Below are 17,130 nucleotides of genomic sequence, written 5' to 3'. Positions count from 1 at the left end.
ATGCTGCATATGGGCAGGAGAAGTTGAAAGACGATGGAGTGACTTAGGGGGTTCTGGCTGGACAGATGGGAGATAGTAGTGTCGTTCACCAGGAGATGTAAGGGGAAGGGTCAAAGGGCCAAGAGAATTTCAGTCTTTTCTGAAGGTAATGTTAATGCACAGTGGTACATAGGCAAACAGAGAGTCTTTATGGTAAAGCTATTATAGTACAGTGCTGGCATCCCAGACACGGAGACTTACTGGAGCAGAATAGAAGACCCAGAGTTAGAACTGTAGCGATAATCATCTGGTCCTCAGCAGAGGCTTACGGGGGTAAAATAGCCTCTGTGGTAAGTGGCACTGGGAAAACTAATTATCCAGATGTTGGCTGAAACTGGATTCTTAGCCCTCACCCTGCACAAAGGTCAACCCAAACTGGACCCCAGACGTTAATACAAGACCGATTTGAAACAAGCAGAGGAAATGCTCCAAGGGTCCACATAAGAACAGACTTTATGAGACAGACTCACACAGCTCAGGAAATAACCAGAGCTGACACAGATTGCATGAACTCGGCCACATCTGCAAGGTAAAAAGGAAACACACAGTGAAAAGACATGGGAAAAACAGGGAGGGTCTCATCAGCTACGGCTGACAGATGGTCAGTATCCAGAATGTGAGGAGAGGATGAATCCAGTCAACAGAACTACAGATGATTTTAAGTGAACCAGTACAAGTAGCTAATAAATGCAAGAAAAAAGTGTCCAGCCTCTTGAGCCATCAGGGAAACACCAATCAAAACTACACCGAGATTCTAACTCACTGCAGTCAGAATGGCTGTCATCCGGGGCTCCAGCGAGAGGTTTTAACAGGGATGCCAAACCTTAGATGGTTTCACTGTGTAGCCCTCACTGTCCCAGAACTCACTCTGTAGACCAGAGTGGCCTTGAACTCACATAGATCTGTCTGTCTTTCTCTGTCTCCTGAGTGCTGGGAGTAAAGGCATGCACCACCATCGCCTGGCAAGTTTCAACCTGAAATACCTCTGAGACTGGAGACAAACTTTTAGCTGTGAACAGGAGTAAAATAAAAAGAAAGTTATATACAATATAACACAAAATGACACCGAGTAAACCATCCCATTCCAAGGGGAGAAATGGGCATAGCAAGAGAAGACCAGACCAAAGCAAGATTGAAACCCAATAGGACAAATATTAAATCCTACATGCCCCATGTCCATCATCTCAGATTCATGGGAGCATCATCCGAACTCCAGCGGCCCCGCCCCTGTGGCCTTGCTACCTGGAGCTGACATGGCTTCTTTCTTAGGTAGGCTTCAACCAGTGCAAGAGTTCTTATTACTGGAGTCTCCAACATCCTGGGTTCTTTGCAACTTAAGGTTCACTCTTAAAGCTGTCTGCATAGCTTCTTAAGGGCTCTCTGCCCCTACTACACATTTGCCTGGTCTTCCTCTGGTACCTTGGTGTAAACATCAGTGACCCTTCTGCAGTCTGCAGTTTTACAAAACTAGCTTCATGTAAACAAGGCCAAGCTCTGCTGCCAGCTTGAGAAATAGCCAGGCCTGGCTTTAGCATGAGTTCTGTGGCCTCTGGGTGTTTGGGCAGTTGACCTTATGGTGGGGAAATTGTGGTTGTGTAGTTGGAATTTTCTTTGGGCCACCAACCAGCTCCCAAACAAAGACACAGAGACTTACTATTAATTATGAATGCTCAGCCTTAGCTTAGGCTTGTCCCACCTCTTTAACCTAATTTAACCTATTTCTGGTCATCCGGCCAGCTCCAGACATCTCTCTTTCTCCCTTGTTTGCTCTCGAGCCTATATTCCTCCTCCTACTTATTCTCTCTGCCTGCCAGCCCCATCTATCCCTCTACTTCTTAGCTATTGACTGTTCAGCTTTTTGTTAGACCCATCAGGTACCTTCAGCAGGCAAGATGAACCAAATGTAACACATCTTTATATAGTTAAACAATGTAACACATCTTTATATAGTTAAACAATGTAACACATCTTTACATAGTTAAACAATGTAACACATCTTTACATAGTTAAACAATGTAACACATCTTTACATAGTTAAACAATGTAACACATCTTTACATAGTTAAACAATGTAACACATCTTTACATAGTTACACTAGTATTCCACAACATAAACAAATGCAGCACACCTTTGCCTAGTTAAATATTCTTCAGAACTTCCCCTTTGTGGTCCTTTTTCTATAAGGTGCCCTCAAAGCTATTCTCAGTTATTCTTTCAAGTGGGTTTGTGTTTTTACACATTGATGGGAGGGCTCTCAATCCAGGAGACTTCCCTATGTCTCAGTGCAGAGTTGCATCCCTGTAATGTATCTTTTTGTCAACTACTCCTTTCTCCAAACTTGCTTTGTCAACAGCTCTAAAAGTTATTTACTCTTCTTTCCTGCCCGAACAGCACATCTTACAGATCCTGCTCTGCTTTTTGGCTTGTGCTTCCCACTGTAAAACTGACTAAAAGCAGCAAGCAATAACTAATCCACAGCTCGAGTGTTTTACTGCCTTGACATTTCCTCTGCCATGTAGATTAGCCCATTACTCTTGTATTCAGCCTCACACAGATCTTCAAACATGGACAAAATGTAGCCAGCTTCTTACCAGAATGTAGCAAGGATAGGCTCTCATGCTGTTCTCATTCCTTTTTCTACTGTGGAACTCCATGAGCACAGTGTGTGCTGGCTCCTGGCTTTCCACTGAAGGAGGTTAGAGTATTGTAAACCTCTTTAGTCCACATCTCCAGACTCTTCCACATTCCTCCTACAAACCAGGTCCAGGGTCTAACCACACTATTCAGTTTGTTATAGCAGCAGTCTGACACAATACCTAACATAAACGACTTCATGGGGAAGATCCTTATTTTGACTCTTGGTTTCAGAGGGTTTAAGTCCATCCTAATGGGGAAGGCTCGCAGAGGGTTTAAGTCCATCCTAATGGGGAAGGCTCGCAGAGGGTTTAAGTCCATCCTAATGGGGAAGGCTCGCGACAGCTGGAGTGTGAGGCGGTGGCTGTTTCACATCATCAGGAAGCAGAGAGCTAGGCAGGAACCATATGGTAACATTCAGAGACTGGCTTCTAGTGGCCTCCTCCCACCAGCCAAACCCCATCTCATAAAGTCTCTGTGTGCTTAAAGTAGCAGCAGAAGCTGGCAGCTAAGTTCTCAGAACGTGCATATTGGGCATTTCACATTTACACCATAACCACAATTATATCAGAAAGAGTTCCCAGAAAAGGAAAGAGCGGTATAGTGCGCCTCAAGACCCCTGACTCAGCTGGCAAGAGTACTAACAATTCGCAGAGTTGTAGTTAAGAAAGTTGCTTGAAGCTTTGAAGAAAATAACAAAACACTGATGTGGTTGTGAAGAAAACGGAGCTAAATTTGAGTGGGGCATCATTAAAAGATTAGACGACCGCACTGAATGTCCAGAAGTGGAACCGTGAGTCGGTGGGGAAACTCTCCTGTCGTCTGTGCTTCCCCACCTTCCGAAACCAGACTCAGAACCCACGGGTTTTGAGGATGAGGTGTTGTATATGTATGATGTTGGTGATCTTTTCCATTTAACTTTGTATGGGGCTCCTTGTTAGGGATAGGAAGGTACTACAAGAGTGTGCCGGACAAACTCTACCCCAGGTTTGCTAGGGATGAGAGCTTACCTGGGAAGACCTAGAGTAAAGGACGGGAGGGGGCGCTCTACTAGTTAGTAACTGTCAATTTTCCTTTCAAGACCCTTGAAATATAACAGAAAATAAATACAACAGAAAGAATCTTAGTCTGAAAGGGGAAAGATAAAAATACAGAAAAGGAATGCCTTTTGAAATGAAAGTTCTGTTTTGTTTTAATGCAAAAGCATTAACAAATAAGAAACATGTGCATATATATGTAAGCGGAAACAAGGGGTTGGGAAAGGAGAATGATGGTCCATGAAGGACTCGGCATCCAGTGTAATCTTAAACATGGCATTTGCTTGCATGACAGCTTCTGGTAAATAAGAGAACCAGCTTTCTGTGTGTAGATACTGTTGTGTGACGAAACTCCTTTGAAGGAAACACTGCACTTATCTACCCACCCTAGAGAGAGGGAGCCCACAACAGACAAAGTCTGGGAACCACCAGAGTCCAACTTGGTTCAGCAGTGAGTTTTATTGGGGTTGCTTACTGAGTGAGAATGACTCCATCACCAAAGCTCACCCCAGCATGAGTAACAGCTCACAAAGCTGGGAAGCTGGAGCTCACTGTTCAGCCTATCAGCAGCTCAACGAGTTAGAGGGTGCCCCCTCCAGGGGTCTCTGTTGATCCAGACCTCCTTGTGAAAGCTCAACTGGTTTTGCGTCTCCTGGCAGCAAGTATGACCACAGTCTTTGCAGCTTGGCTTGTCAGAGAGAGGCCCAGTGATTCTGGTGAGTTTTAGGGACTTACTGGACCTGTTTTGAGTTGGTTACTTCCCTGCATATAGAGCTTTCCTGCAGGATGGAATGTCTCTGTCTCAGAGGAGACTGTTACACAGCAAATACCCACCACTCACTATTTATGCTTTGTGTCATGGGTATGGCTAGAAGTTGACACAGACAGGTCCTCATTTTCCTGCATAATGAAGGTAAAAAAAATATCACGTATGTAATGTGAAATAAAAAAATGCTAAGCTAAAGTTGGGGAAAATTAAATATATATAAATGTTATTGATGATTTTAATAATTTGGTAGTTTTTTTAAATGTTAAAAAAGTATACTTCAAGATACTGATTTATAAAGTTGATTTTTTTTAAAATTCTTTTAAAAGCAGTTTTTCTGCATCCTGATATATTATAAATCACATATTTTTATTTTAAAGCCAGTATTTTTCTAGTTCTTTTATCAGTTGAGTATAAATGTCAAAATGTTATTAGTAATGTCAGAAAACATAGGAAAGCTGTTGCCACCTACTAGTCTACCTATGGTTGGTTCTCATGTATAAGAAGTTTTTAAAAACAACCCATCTATAAAAGAGGGTATCACTGGATATCTTAAAGAAAAGCTTAGAACTGCATAGCTACAAAATTTTATCTTAGGAAAGCATTCAAGTTCATGTATTCTACAAGCCAATTAGGAAAGTAATAGATGCTTTAACACGGTAATCACAGAAATGTACTGAGAATAAAGCCAGCATATTTACCCCCACCTTGACAGTGGTTAAACTCTTAACCATCCACTTTATCCACATGTATTTCTTCATGTTTAATTTGTTTGTAGTGGGGAAGGGGAACAAAACAGATGTGCAGTACCTTGGGAGTCACAAATTGAAATACTGATGGAGACCAGGAAGGTGATGGCAAATCGATAAAAGAGGCCTCAGGCACTGTCAGAATACCAACATGGCAGTGGGTTTGGGTCACTATCAGAACACCAACACAGGGCAGTGGGTTTGGGCACCTGGACGTTTTTGTTTAGAACAAGGCAGCCACAAATGCTCAACAGATGTACATACAGAAATTCATGTAGGCAGACAGTAGAAGTTTTTCAACAAAGGCAAATTGCTTATTTTAGGAAAAACTTTTGAATGTTGAAATTAAGTATATTAGAATTTCATCCAGCCCTACCACTTGCTAGCTGAAAGATCTTGGGTGACTTCTTCCCATGGGTCTCCCAGCTTCAGGAGGCAGATTTAATAGTAAATGGCAAGTTCAACTCAGTGCATAATGATGCTCACGTTATGGTCAATGGCTGCTGAACCTTAGGGTGTGAGATGGGGTTGACGGCAGCGGGCAACTAGAGAGCTTTCAGGGTCATGGAGCTGTTTTGTCTTGGCTTAATCTTGGCTGCAGCATTGTGTATACCTATCCGAGCATACTGATCATTCTCTTGAAATCCATCAAGTTTTTCAAATAACTTCCGTGTTAACGCAGCTGACTTCTAACAAGTGACTTACCCTTTCTCTACACTTCAGTTGGGTTAGGGATTGGTAAAATAGTTTATAAAAGCCCTTCCCAGAGCTGTCACTCAGCTCTTAGGGTGGAAGGGGAGGAAGAGGGGGTGGGGGAGATTCTTTTTTTTTTTTTTTTTTTTTTGGTTTTTCGAGACAGGGTTTCTCTGTGGCTTTGGAGCCTGTCCTGGAACTAGCTCTTGTAGACCAGGCTGGTCTCGAACTCACAGAGATCCGCCTGCCTCTGCCTCCCGAGTGCTGGGATTAAAGGCGTGCGCCACCACCGCTCGGCGGGGAGATTCTTCACTAGAGATGTTAAAGCTTTCCTTTTTGTTTAAACAAAAAAAGGGGAAATGGTGTAGGATGTGTTGCTTTCATTGGTTGAATAAAGAGACTGCCTTGGCCTTTTGATAGGGCAGAAACTTAGGTAGGCGGGAAAGACAGCACTGGAGGCTGGGAAGAAGGGCAGAGTCAGCAGTCAGGCAGAGACGCCATGAAGCTCCGGCCCTAGACGGACGTAGGTTAGAATCTTTCCTGGTAAGCCACGACCTCGTGGTGCTACACAGATTAATAGAAACGGGTTAGATCAAGATGTGAGAGTTAGCCAATAAGAGGCTAGAGCTAATAGCCAGATAGTGATTTAATTAACATAATTTCTCTGTGGTCATTTTGGGTATAAGCTAGCCGGGCAGTGGGACACGTCCCACCACTCCTTGTACTACACTTGTAGAAATAAAATAATCGTAGAATACTACTAATTCCATAAAATAAGAATATCAAATCTTAACCTTTTTTGGTATGCAGCATCTCATCATAGCCATCTTTTGTTGGTGGTGGTGTGGTTTTGTTTTGTTGTTTGGGGTTTTTTGTTTTTGATGCTAGGAAATCTTCCATCAGAATATTGCACTGAATTCTTTATACATTTTCAAAGAATTCATAAGCAGGTCAAATTATGTCTGGGGAAATTGCATGCATTAGTTTGTCTGAACACCCACATCAAAATGCCTCCGACTTGCAACAGCAAACATTGTATCTCTGCAGTTGTGGATGCTGGAGGTTCAAGATTTCCATGGTGTCAGGCTGAGGTCCTGTGTGCTCTCAGACCTCTTCCCTGTGCAGATGTCAAGAGAAAGCTCCCTGCTACTTCTTTCTCTTAAAGGGATGCACAGACTGGGACAAAGATCCTAGGACTTCATCCATCAGAGAGCCAGGACTCAGGGTGGTTCTGAAAATCTTATGGCTGCTCTGCACATATCCTGTCCTGTGCAACACAGGCAAGAAGAGCTCTGTCCAACTGCTCTTTCTGACAGGCCACATAAAGGGTTAGTTATAAAACTCACTGGGAGTGCAAAGATAAGTGCTCATTTGCCTTTTCTTTCTCTTTTTGTGTATATTATTTGCATGTGTGTGTATGTATGTATCCATACACACACTCACAAATAAAAGATAATGGATAGATTAGCATGTCAGAATTGAGGATTCTAAGACCAGGGTTTGAGCACTTCTCCCTGATGTTTTCTTCTTACACAGTTTAGCATAATTATCTATGAGACTTTGTACAAAAATGTCACTAGGAATCATACTATTAAGTATCTACCTAAAAATACCAATAATACAAGTATATTGGTGTATAAACATACAAATAGTTTAAATGGAAGTTTAGGCTGACAGTGTTCCCTCCGAGAGCCAGGTATCATTAGCACTAAAAAACAAAACAAAAAATAAATAGGGATTTTCTTGGCAAGATGGCAGCCAGCAGCTTGCATCAGGCTGCTGCCTTAGCCTGTACCTCCATGAAGCCCATTTTCACAGTCGTGACCTTAACGAGGCCAAGTGGAGGGTGTGCAAGCTCTTGCGGGCTCTGTCTAGGGAGGTGCCTAACACTGCACTGTCCCAGCTGGACAACACCGTGAAACAGGGAAGGGATGAAGTCTGAGAAATGCTCGTGAAGGATGTTCGTGTCCCAGCCCCAGAGTGGTTGATCTCCCGGTCGTGAAGGGAAGGATGGCTCTCCAGGAAACCACTGAAGTGTGCAAGCAGTGAACACACATTATGCAGTTCTTCCGTGAAACAGAAACACCAAAGCCAAAGGATTTCCTGTCCAAGTTTTATATTGGCCATGACCCAGGAGGTCACCCGATGGGAAGGTGCTTGTTAATATTTTATTATTTTAGAGTACAAATAAACTCATAATTTGATGGTTGCTTTGTGATTAAAAACAATAAAATAAAAACAACAGCCGAAATAACCCTTTTGAGTTGTTGGTCAAGCTTGCCCAAGAGACTCCTCATCAAACATTATAGGCTATTGCTATTGCCCTGGGTTTCCCCCAGAGGTAGAAGGTAAGTCCCTGTTGCTGAAAATACCGTTCACTTCTGACACACTGCTCAGGCACCTCTGAGCCGGCACAGACCCGAAAGTCTCCTCCCAGAGGACTAGCTTTTATGGGACCAAAAGGTGCTATGCACACTTTCAAAGTAGGGAAGCAACCAACAGTCCTGCCCAGTTATGATTCCCATGAACCACAGTGCTGACCAGCATGGCACAATAACCCTGAGGCTGCAGCAGTGGCACACATATGCTCAACAAGAGGAAACCATGCCTGGTACTGGAAACGTAGCCAGCTACCCAGGGTGAGTGAAGTCATGGATCTTGGAAGAGAACCAGCAATCACCACTTTACTAAAGCAGCACAGTCCCTGACTGCTTAGTAATTGTTTGTCTTTGTGTCCACAGATAACTATAGAAGGAGGGCCCACTTGTACGTCCTGGCCACCCGGCTAGCTTAGCCCAAAATAATCACACAGAAACCGCATTATTTAAAACACTGCTTGGCCCATTAGCTCTAGCATCTGTAGCATCTGATAACTGTAGTCCTCACCCCTCATCAGGAAAACCTTTGCAGTAGGTTTGCAACAGCTGGAGACCATTAGAGAAAACCACTACCAATCCAAATGTAGAGCTATGAAGCGCCTCCCCCCACATACACACAAAAAAACTAAGAGAGAACACTATAAGTTATCAGAAGTTTTTTATTTTACAGATTTGAGACAGTGGATTAAAATACCAAGAAGACTGAAATAATACCTACGTGTTTTAAATCCTTTGTACATACCTGTCACCAGAACATTTTGTGTGCTGTATACTAAGCATAAACACTACGGTGGGGGGGGAGGGTTGTGGGTTTTTGTTGTCGTTGTTGTTGTTGTTTTGCTTTTGTTTGGTTGGGTTTGTTTTGTTTTGTTATTTCATTTTCGTGTTTTTCAGTGGAGACCTTAAGATAAAATAGTGAGCCCCTACATGTTCCCCAGAATTAACTCAGACCTAGCTCCGTGTCCTGCCCATTGCCCTGGGGATGGTTTTCCTCCACCATACTCTGACACAGATGACAGTCGTCATTTCATACACTGATTTTTAAATTTATAAAAGATCAATTTTTATTTATGTGTGTGTAGGTGTGTGCCACATATGTGTGAGTTCCCCGAGAGGTTGTGTGACCACCCCCCCCCAAGCTGAAATTACAGGAGGTTCCCACCTTGGTGCTGGGATCCGAACTTGGTGTCTTCTAAGAGAACAGTACATATGCTTGACTGTTCGGCCATCTCTCAGGCCTCATCCATACATACATATTTTTATTGAAAAAATAGATTTTTTTTCTCACATAATATATTCTCATTACAGTCTCCTCTCCCTCTGCACCTCACAGTTTCTCCCCACGGCCCCTCCCACCCAGAGTCACTGCCTTTCCGTCTTTCATTAGAAAACAAACAAGCTTCTAAGGGAAATAATAAAGTATGTAAAATAAGTTAAAACAAAAACTAACACACTGGAATTGGATAAAACAAACAAAAGGAAAATAGCCCAAGAGAAGGCACAAGAAACAGAGACCCACTCATTTGCACACTCAGGAATCCCATAAAAACACTAAACTAGAAGCCATAATATATATGCAAATGACCTGGTGCAGACCTGTGCGGACCCATGCAGGCCCTGTGCACATCTGTGCATGCTGCCTCAGCCTGAGTTCATATGAGCTCTGCTCGTGCTGGTTTAGAGGCCTGGTTTTGCTGGTTTCCTCATCCCCTCTGGCTCTTACACTCTTTCTGCCTCCTCTTCAGCGGGGTTCCCTGAGCCCTGACAGAAGGGATTTGGTCAATTTTGGAGAAAGTTCCATGAGGTGCTAATATGAAGGTGTGTTCTTTGGGCTTGAGAGAAATGTTCTGTGTGTATCTTTTTATCTGTTTGGTTTATAATGTGGTCAGCGCCAGCATGCCTCTCAAGGTTCTGTCCGGATGACCTGTCTGTTGTTGAGTGGGATGTTGAAGTTCCCGCTATTAGTGTGTGAGGGTCTGTGATTTAAGCTGTTGTATTTTCGTTTTCTCTAGCCCCACATTGGAACGCCAGCATGCAGCTGGTTGTTTTTTACTCTTTTGGCTTTGGGAGGCCTTCCACCCAGCTCCCAAATAAATCACACACACAGTCTTACTGTTTGTTACGAACGCCTGACCTTAGCTTGGCTTGTTTCTAGCCAGCTTTATCTTAAATTATCTCATTTATCTTTTGCCTCTGGACTTTTACCTTTTTCTATTTCTGTGTTTCTTACTTCGGCTCTTGTTCCATGACTGTCTGGGTGACTGGCACCTGATGTCCTCCTCTTCTTATTCTCTCTTGCTCCTGCTCCTTCTTCCCAGATTTCTCCTCCTATTTATCCTCTCTGCCCGCCAGCCCAGCCTATCCTTTCTTCTGCCTCCCCATTGGCCTTCAGCTCTTTATTAGACCATCAGGTGTTTTAGACAGGCAAAGAATCACACTTCACAGAGTTAAACAAATGCAATGTAACGAAAAGCAACACATTTTTACATCATTAAACAAATGGTCCACGGCATAAACAAATGTAACACACCTTAAAATAATATTTCACAACAAGCTGTAGCCCTGTTTCTTTCACAGACTTGAGTGCCCTTGTGTTTGGTACACAGATGTTAAGAATTTCAGTATCCTCTTGGTGGATTTTTCCTTTGATGAGTCTAGCTATACTCTCCTTCACTATCTCTTCTGATTAATTTTGGTTTGAAACCTCTTTTGTCAGATACTAACATGGCTACACCAGCTTGCTTCTTGGATCCATTTGCTTGGAATATTCTTTTTCATCCTTTCACCCTGAGGTTATGTCTGTCCTGATTTTAATATTTTAAAATGTACCTCTAAAGGACAAAGTGCTTTCATTTTTAATGACTGTAAATGCTATATTAATTTATTATTAGCTTTAACTAAAGCCCCTCAGCTTTATTAAAGAATCCAGCTAGGTTCAAATTTACACTCGTTTAAACTTTTGTTTTGTTTTGTCTTCTGTTTGTAAGTTCATTCACAGCCTTTTGAGTGTTGTTTTTTGTAAGCAACCAAATATATTTTAAAGAAACTAATTTTTCAATTTCCACTCTGGACTTTGCCAAGTGTATGTCAGTAATGCAATTGAAGATACTTCCTGTCCTCTGCCTTTCCAGCTGGAATTGGATTTAGAACCAAGTCTACATGGCCACAGGAGCTGTTTCGAATCTAAGGTTGAATTAATTACAATTAAATCAAATTAACTTATTTGTTACGGTACAGTGCCCTCATTCCAAATGACCAATGTCCTCCACATATGCCAAATGGCTACCGAGTGAGGCAGCCACCTGTGGTGTGTGTTCGTCTTTGTGGAAAGTTCCATGGCACGGCTCTGTTAAACAAAGTCCTGCTCCAATTCACTCTCCTTTTGGGGTGTGTTCATCTACTGGGAGGTGGCAGTGTCCCCATGCATCCTTTCTCCTGACTTTCATGGCTAATGCCCGAGTTCTTTATGTCATTAAAGGGTACAGAACGCTGACCATGTTCTAAAGTCACTGTCACTGGCACGATCCGCGAACACTTGGCTGCTGCCTGACCTTACTTCAGCCATGCCATTTCTCGGAAATGCTGGGAAGTGAAGATACAGCAGAGCTTGTGTGCAGGGTAAAGGGACAGAGGAGGTTACAGTTGAAAATGAGCCTCAGGCACGTGACTCCTTAGGTAAGGGTAGGGATCGGATTGTATTCGAAAGGAAGGAAGATGCTGCAGCTATAGCTTGCCCTTTGCTGGCCATCTGCTTGTCCCTTTCCTCTTAATAATGCCCTTGGTGTGTTTAGAAAATTAACACGTCACCCTCAGCCTGGGACCTTCTTTCCATTCATTTCCTTGTGAGAAACTTGTCATGGAACTTCAACAGCTGTCAGCAGAAAGACAGGACTGGCATTCTGTATTCCTGTGGGTGTGACGTCTAGAACTGTTGCAGCTGCTTTGTTCAAAGGCTGAGGAAGACAGCAGCTTGAGGCCAGCAGGATTAGCGCCAGGAAGCTAGATCTCTGAACCAAATCTTGTCTGGAGTCCAGCCTGCCTCTCCTTTTTCTGAATTAACTTTATTAAGGTAAAATTTGCATGCAGTAACATGTGCTCATTTTGACGATACATTTTAGTGAATTTTGCTGACATAAATGCACATGTGACACTTTCCAAAATACAGGAACCACTTGATCATCTCAGACTGTTCTTTCCTTGCTTTCACAGGTCAGTTACCCTCGCTACAGACTGTAGACACTACTGATCTTTCCTGTCTCTCTGTTAAGTGTTTCTGTAACTGGATTTTGTGGATAAAGTCCCACCTCCAGCAGCCCCGACAGGCAAGGCTGGGCTGCACATGCCCATACCCCAACTAAAGAGAAGAGGAATGGCAAAAAGGCAGGAAATGAAGTTGATGCACCAAGAAGAGACACGAAGGGTCCAGGACCTTCATCCATCTTTGGGGTGCTGACATGAGCTTTGGTTTTAAGTGAAGGAAGGATTAGGACAAGGACAAGAAGGCACAGACCGCATCTGGATGAGACATAGTTAGCTGTCTACCCAGGATGGGGTCTGGAGGCCTCAGCACTGGGTGTGCGTGGTCGTCTAAGGAAGAAGTCTGGCTTTGTGAGGTGGCTGCTGGGGTGCTGGAATCCAGAGTGACTGCAGACCCGTGTCTTCCACCTGGAAGGAGGGTGACAGGTTGGCAGATGTCCTGTTGTGATTCCCTGCTGGTGCAGACTTGCAGCAGACAGACACACAGCAAAGGCGGGGCTTTAGGGCATAAAGGAGGGCTTGGTGCTGGCTGCTGTTCCATAAAGAATTTCTGAGTGCTTGTTCCTTCTAGACATTTCCTAGCTTTTTTAGATTTGTTCGCTTGTTTAATGTTTTCATTTCCCTTCCATAGGTGTGTGTTCGGTAGTGCATATTCATCGTGAAAAGAAACTTTTGTAAAAGATTGTGCAATTTTGTGCTCTCACTAGCAATTTTTAAAAATATTATTTTATTATAATTTTATTAAGTAATGAATTTATCTATTTGGGTTGTGACACACCTGCAGAGTTGTGAAGACAACTTGCAGGAGGCAGTTTTCTCTCTCTACCATGTGGGGGTCCAGGGAGAAAACTCAGGTCATCGGGGCTGGTGGCAAGCTTGCTTACCTAACACTGAGCCACTGGGGAGGTTCCAGAGAAGTTTCTGGAGAGGGATAGGAGTGGTAACACTGAATAAAGCACTCGGTCAGCCCCGCTGCGCTGTGCACGTTCTAATTGCTGGTAATACCCGGGCAGTCGTCTGCAACGCTCCGCCTGAGAGCTTTTCCACACCTGAAAGAACTCCTTTAATTGGGTGAACTAGAAGTGTAACTTCTGCCTTGTAGCAAGGCTGGATCTGTCCGCTTGGGAAGACTCACAGTACACACATGCAGATTAGTCTTAGGCAGGATCCCTGATGGCCTTGATGCACATTTGGGGAGGTGGGTAATTGCTTTTGCAAGGTTTCAGTCTATCATGCTCTTAATATTACTGCTACCTCTCAATCCCAGTTTTGTTCCTTCGGCCTAACAACATTTCCCGGCACCGCTGGGATGTTCCTGGTCCAGAAGCTCTCCAGGCAGAAAGCCTGTGCAGTAACAGAACCTACCTCCTTGTCCCTTTGGTCCCTGCAGTCGCCGTCTTACATCACAGACTGCCATCTAGACCTGAGTTTTAGTCACCGTTACCCTAGCTTTTTTCAGCGGGGACTCGGTGGATTATTCCAGTTCTTGTCATGACCTGTAGGGGGAGTCTTATGTGCGAGTTTCTTAATTTCGCTTATTTTCTGTTGCGTGTGTGTGTGTGTGTGTGTGTGTGTGTGTGTGTGTGTGTGTGTTTAAGTCTCATAATTAACTGCTCTCTATATGGTGGAAAAGAAATTGTAGAACACCAAGCATGCACTACTATTAGCTGCCAGTCATTAAGGCTGCTTTTCCATCTGGATTGGGGTAGCTGTCTCCAATGGGTTTTAACTCCAAGAGCTAAGCACTGTTTTCTTTCATAAACAGAAAGTGCATCCATGTCTGGATCCTTTGTTTTTAAGTGAGAAATACACAGTGCTTTATGCGTGGGAGTTGATATAGAGTCTGAGTTCTTCTCTAAAGTAAGCAATATACGTGTCTTAGTGACTAATGACTGGGGTTCGGGGTTCTACGCAGTTACTGCTCTGAAGAGAAAGTTACTAAAACACAGCTGTGGTTTCTTCATACGTAAAATGGCTGTTCAGTGTTAAGGGCTCACTTAGCAGATGCTTGCAAGGCATTTAGGAGTTAGCTCGCACATAACTGCCCACCCTTCAGTGTGCTTTTTATTCAAGAACTTTAGCTACTGAATGAAGAGAGAGCAGAAAGAAGCCACCAGATGGAGACCATAAATACAAGCATTATTTATAATACGACCACTTTATACATCGTCCAATTAATGTCAGTGTCTAAATGCCACAGAGCTGGGGTCGGATCCCAGCAGTCAGTACTGGAATTTATGCCATCACCACACGTACCTAAGCGTCACACGACTCCCTCCTGGTTGTCACAACTCCAGCAGAAGCGTACAAAGTGTTTAGTTAGGACCATTAATCCTGTCTAGTTTGTGAGGTGGGAACCATTAACCCTTGTTAGTATTTAATTAGTGAAATGAAGACCATTAGCCCCTTGTAGTATTGAATTAGTGACACTAGAAACAAAACACATCAAAAGACTTAGGTACCAGTGATGTTTATATTGAAAACCTTTTAGGTGTCACCCGCTCCATTGGCTGGCATTTTAACTAGCCGGCTGCTGATGTGTGGTTAGAGAAGTGATGTTTATTACACTGTTTCCCTGAGACTGCAGAGACTGCATGTGTGCTGCCGCCACAGTAAAGGAGGCAGCATTTGTGTGTGTGTGTGTGTGTGTGTGTGTGTGTGTGTGTGTGTGTGTATTTCCTGACGTGGGAGGACCCAGAAATGTTTCCTTTGGGTTGTCACTGATAACATGGAAGTTGAAGTGATACATTTGTTAAAATATTTTTGATAGCAGGACACCTAAATTAAGTTATCCGGTTCAGCTGGTGTGAGTCAGAAACATCTGAGATAATAACAACAAAATGTTCAGTTTGAACAGAGATTATCTTTTTTTTTTTTTTCTTCTGGAAAGGACTGTGTTCACACAGGAATGAGTATATGGAAAAGAAGCAGTACCAGTTTTTCTATTTGAGGGTGTTAGCGGTTTCTTTCTTTTTTTTTATTTATTATGTATACAATATTCTGTTTGTGTGTATGCCTACAGGCCAGAAGAGGGCACCAGACCCCATTACACCATGTGGTTGCTGGGAATTGAACTCAGGACCTTTGGAAGAGCAGGCAGTGCTCTTAACCTCTGAGCCATCTCTCCAGCCCCTGTTAGCGGTTTCTGATAGCACGATGTTTCTCTGAAATCTGATGTTTTCAGCACTGAGCAATGCCACATATTGTTCACCTAGAACAAAAGGCGATAACATTTGCTCACTTGTCTTTCAGTATTTTACATAGCATGAATAACAGTTTTAAAGAAATCTGTGCCTATATATGGCAAATTCAGTCCTTGTTTAAATGTACAGAACATGCCTGTCTAGCCCCTATTCCTGGAGTTTACAGTTTTACACACTGTACACCCGTCAGAGTTTGTGTCAACGTGCGCATGTATGCAGGTCACACACCAGCCTGCACACCAGGTGTGGAGTTGGTGTTAGACGTTTGGCCACCTCATCTGAAATCCACAGTGTGCCACTTTTCTTCCTTCAGCCTGTTCATGTTTACTGCTCTGGAAAAAGACTTATTGTAACGTAGGTCTAGCATTAAGATCCACAGTTTTCTATACTCCTTTAAGGATATCAGCAGCACGGCTAAGCCCACACCATGGTGCTGCTCCAATTACATAGCTTTCACTTGGGTTCCTCTGCTTGGAGTGCGAAGGTTTGGGCAGTTTGACAAACTGTGGTTGCTTAGGAAATGCGTTTCTTCTTTTGTTTCTTCTCCCTTTAAAATGAGTAAGATGTGTGTGGTGAAGAAGTGGACAGGATCTTTCTAATGGTTCTAGCTTTCCACGTGTATGATTTGCTTTGCTGGGCAAAAATAAATGGTGCTCATGTGGCATGAAAACACAGTGATTAAAATAAGCGTAGCCGGGTTTGCTTGTGTATTTAATGTCTCACGCCCCTGCTTTCACTCGTTGTGTTGCGTTGTTTCTAACCGAGGGGCCGAAGCAGTTCCTCACCTTTGAGAGCACAGCTGTGGGGACTGAGCGTGGCTCTGCTGGAGTTGTTCCATTCTGCAGTAGTAGTTCTGTGCTTTGCCCAGTTGGAAAAAAGTGAACAACTATTCAATGTTATGTGTCATGACATGGCTTCTTCATCTTAGGAATCATGACATCTCTTATGTATTCATCTGTCAATGTTTTGAGCATCTGCTTTTCTGATCTAGGATTATTTTAAAAAAATGGTTGCCAAGGTTGCCAAATAAACAGATTCTCTTCTAACACCTCTTAATGAGGTAGAGATGGATGTTGGGTGATGATCCCTAATCCTGGAGTGTAGTGTATGAGGTGGGATGTTGGGCGATGATCCCTAATCCTGGAAGTGTAGTGTAAGAGGTGGGATGTTGGGCGATGATCCCTAATCCTGGAGTGTAGTGTATGAGGTGGGATGTTGGGCAATGATCCCTAATCCTGGAAGTGTAGTGTATGAGGTGGGATGTTGGGCGATGATCCCTAATCCTGGAGTGTAGTGTATGAGGTGGGATGTTGGGCGATGATCCCTAATCCTGGAGTGTAGTGTATGAGGTGGAATATTGGGCGATGATCCCT

The 17,130-nt window shown here is 43.3% G+C and overlaps 1 protein-coding gene and 1 pseudogene across 1 annotated transcript in view; both read left to right on the top strand.

Moving 5' to 3' along the window:
* The window catches only part of Lrp12 (LDL receptor related protein 12), a gene marked incomplete at its 5' end in the record, with an annotated part of 73,593 nt that overhangs the window by 20,767 nt on the left and 35,696 nt on the right, over nt 1–17,130 (top strand). The window lies entirely within an intron of this gene.
* On the top strand, nt 7,671–12,755 carry LOC119822596 (annotated as a pseudogene).

This window comes from Arvicola amphibius, chromosome 9 (genome assembly GCF_903992535.2).
Source record: "Arvicola amphibius chromosome 9, mArvAmp1.2, whole genome shotgun sequence".
NCBI lineage: Eukaryota > Metazoa > Chordata > Mammalia > Rodentia > Cricetidae > Arvicola > Arvicola amphibius.
Note: the sequence above shows the minus strand (reverse complement) of the source record. Positions and strands in the feature narration are given on the sequence as shown.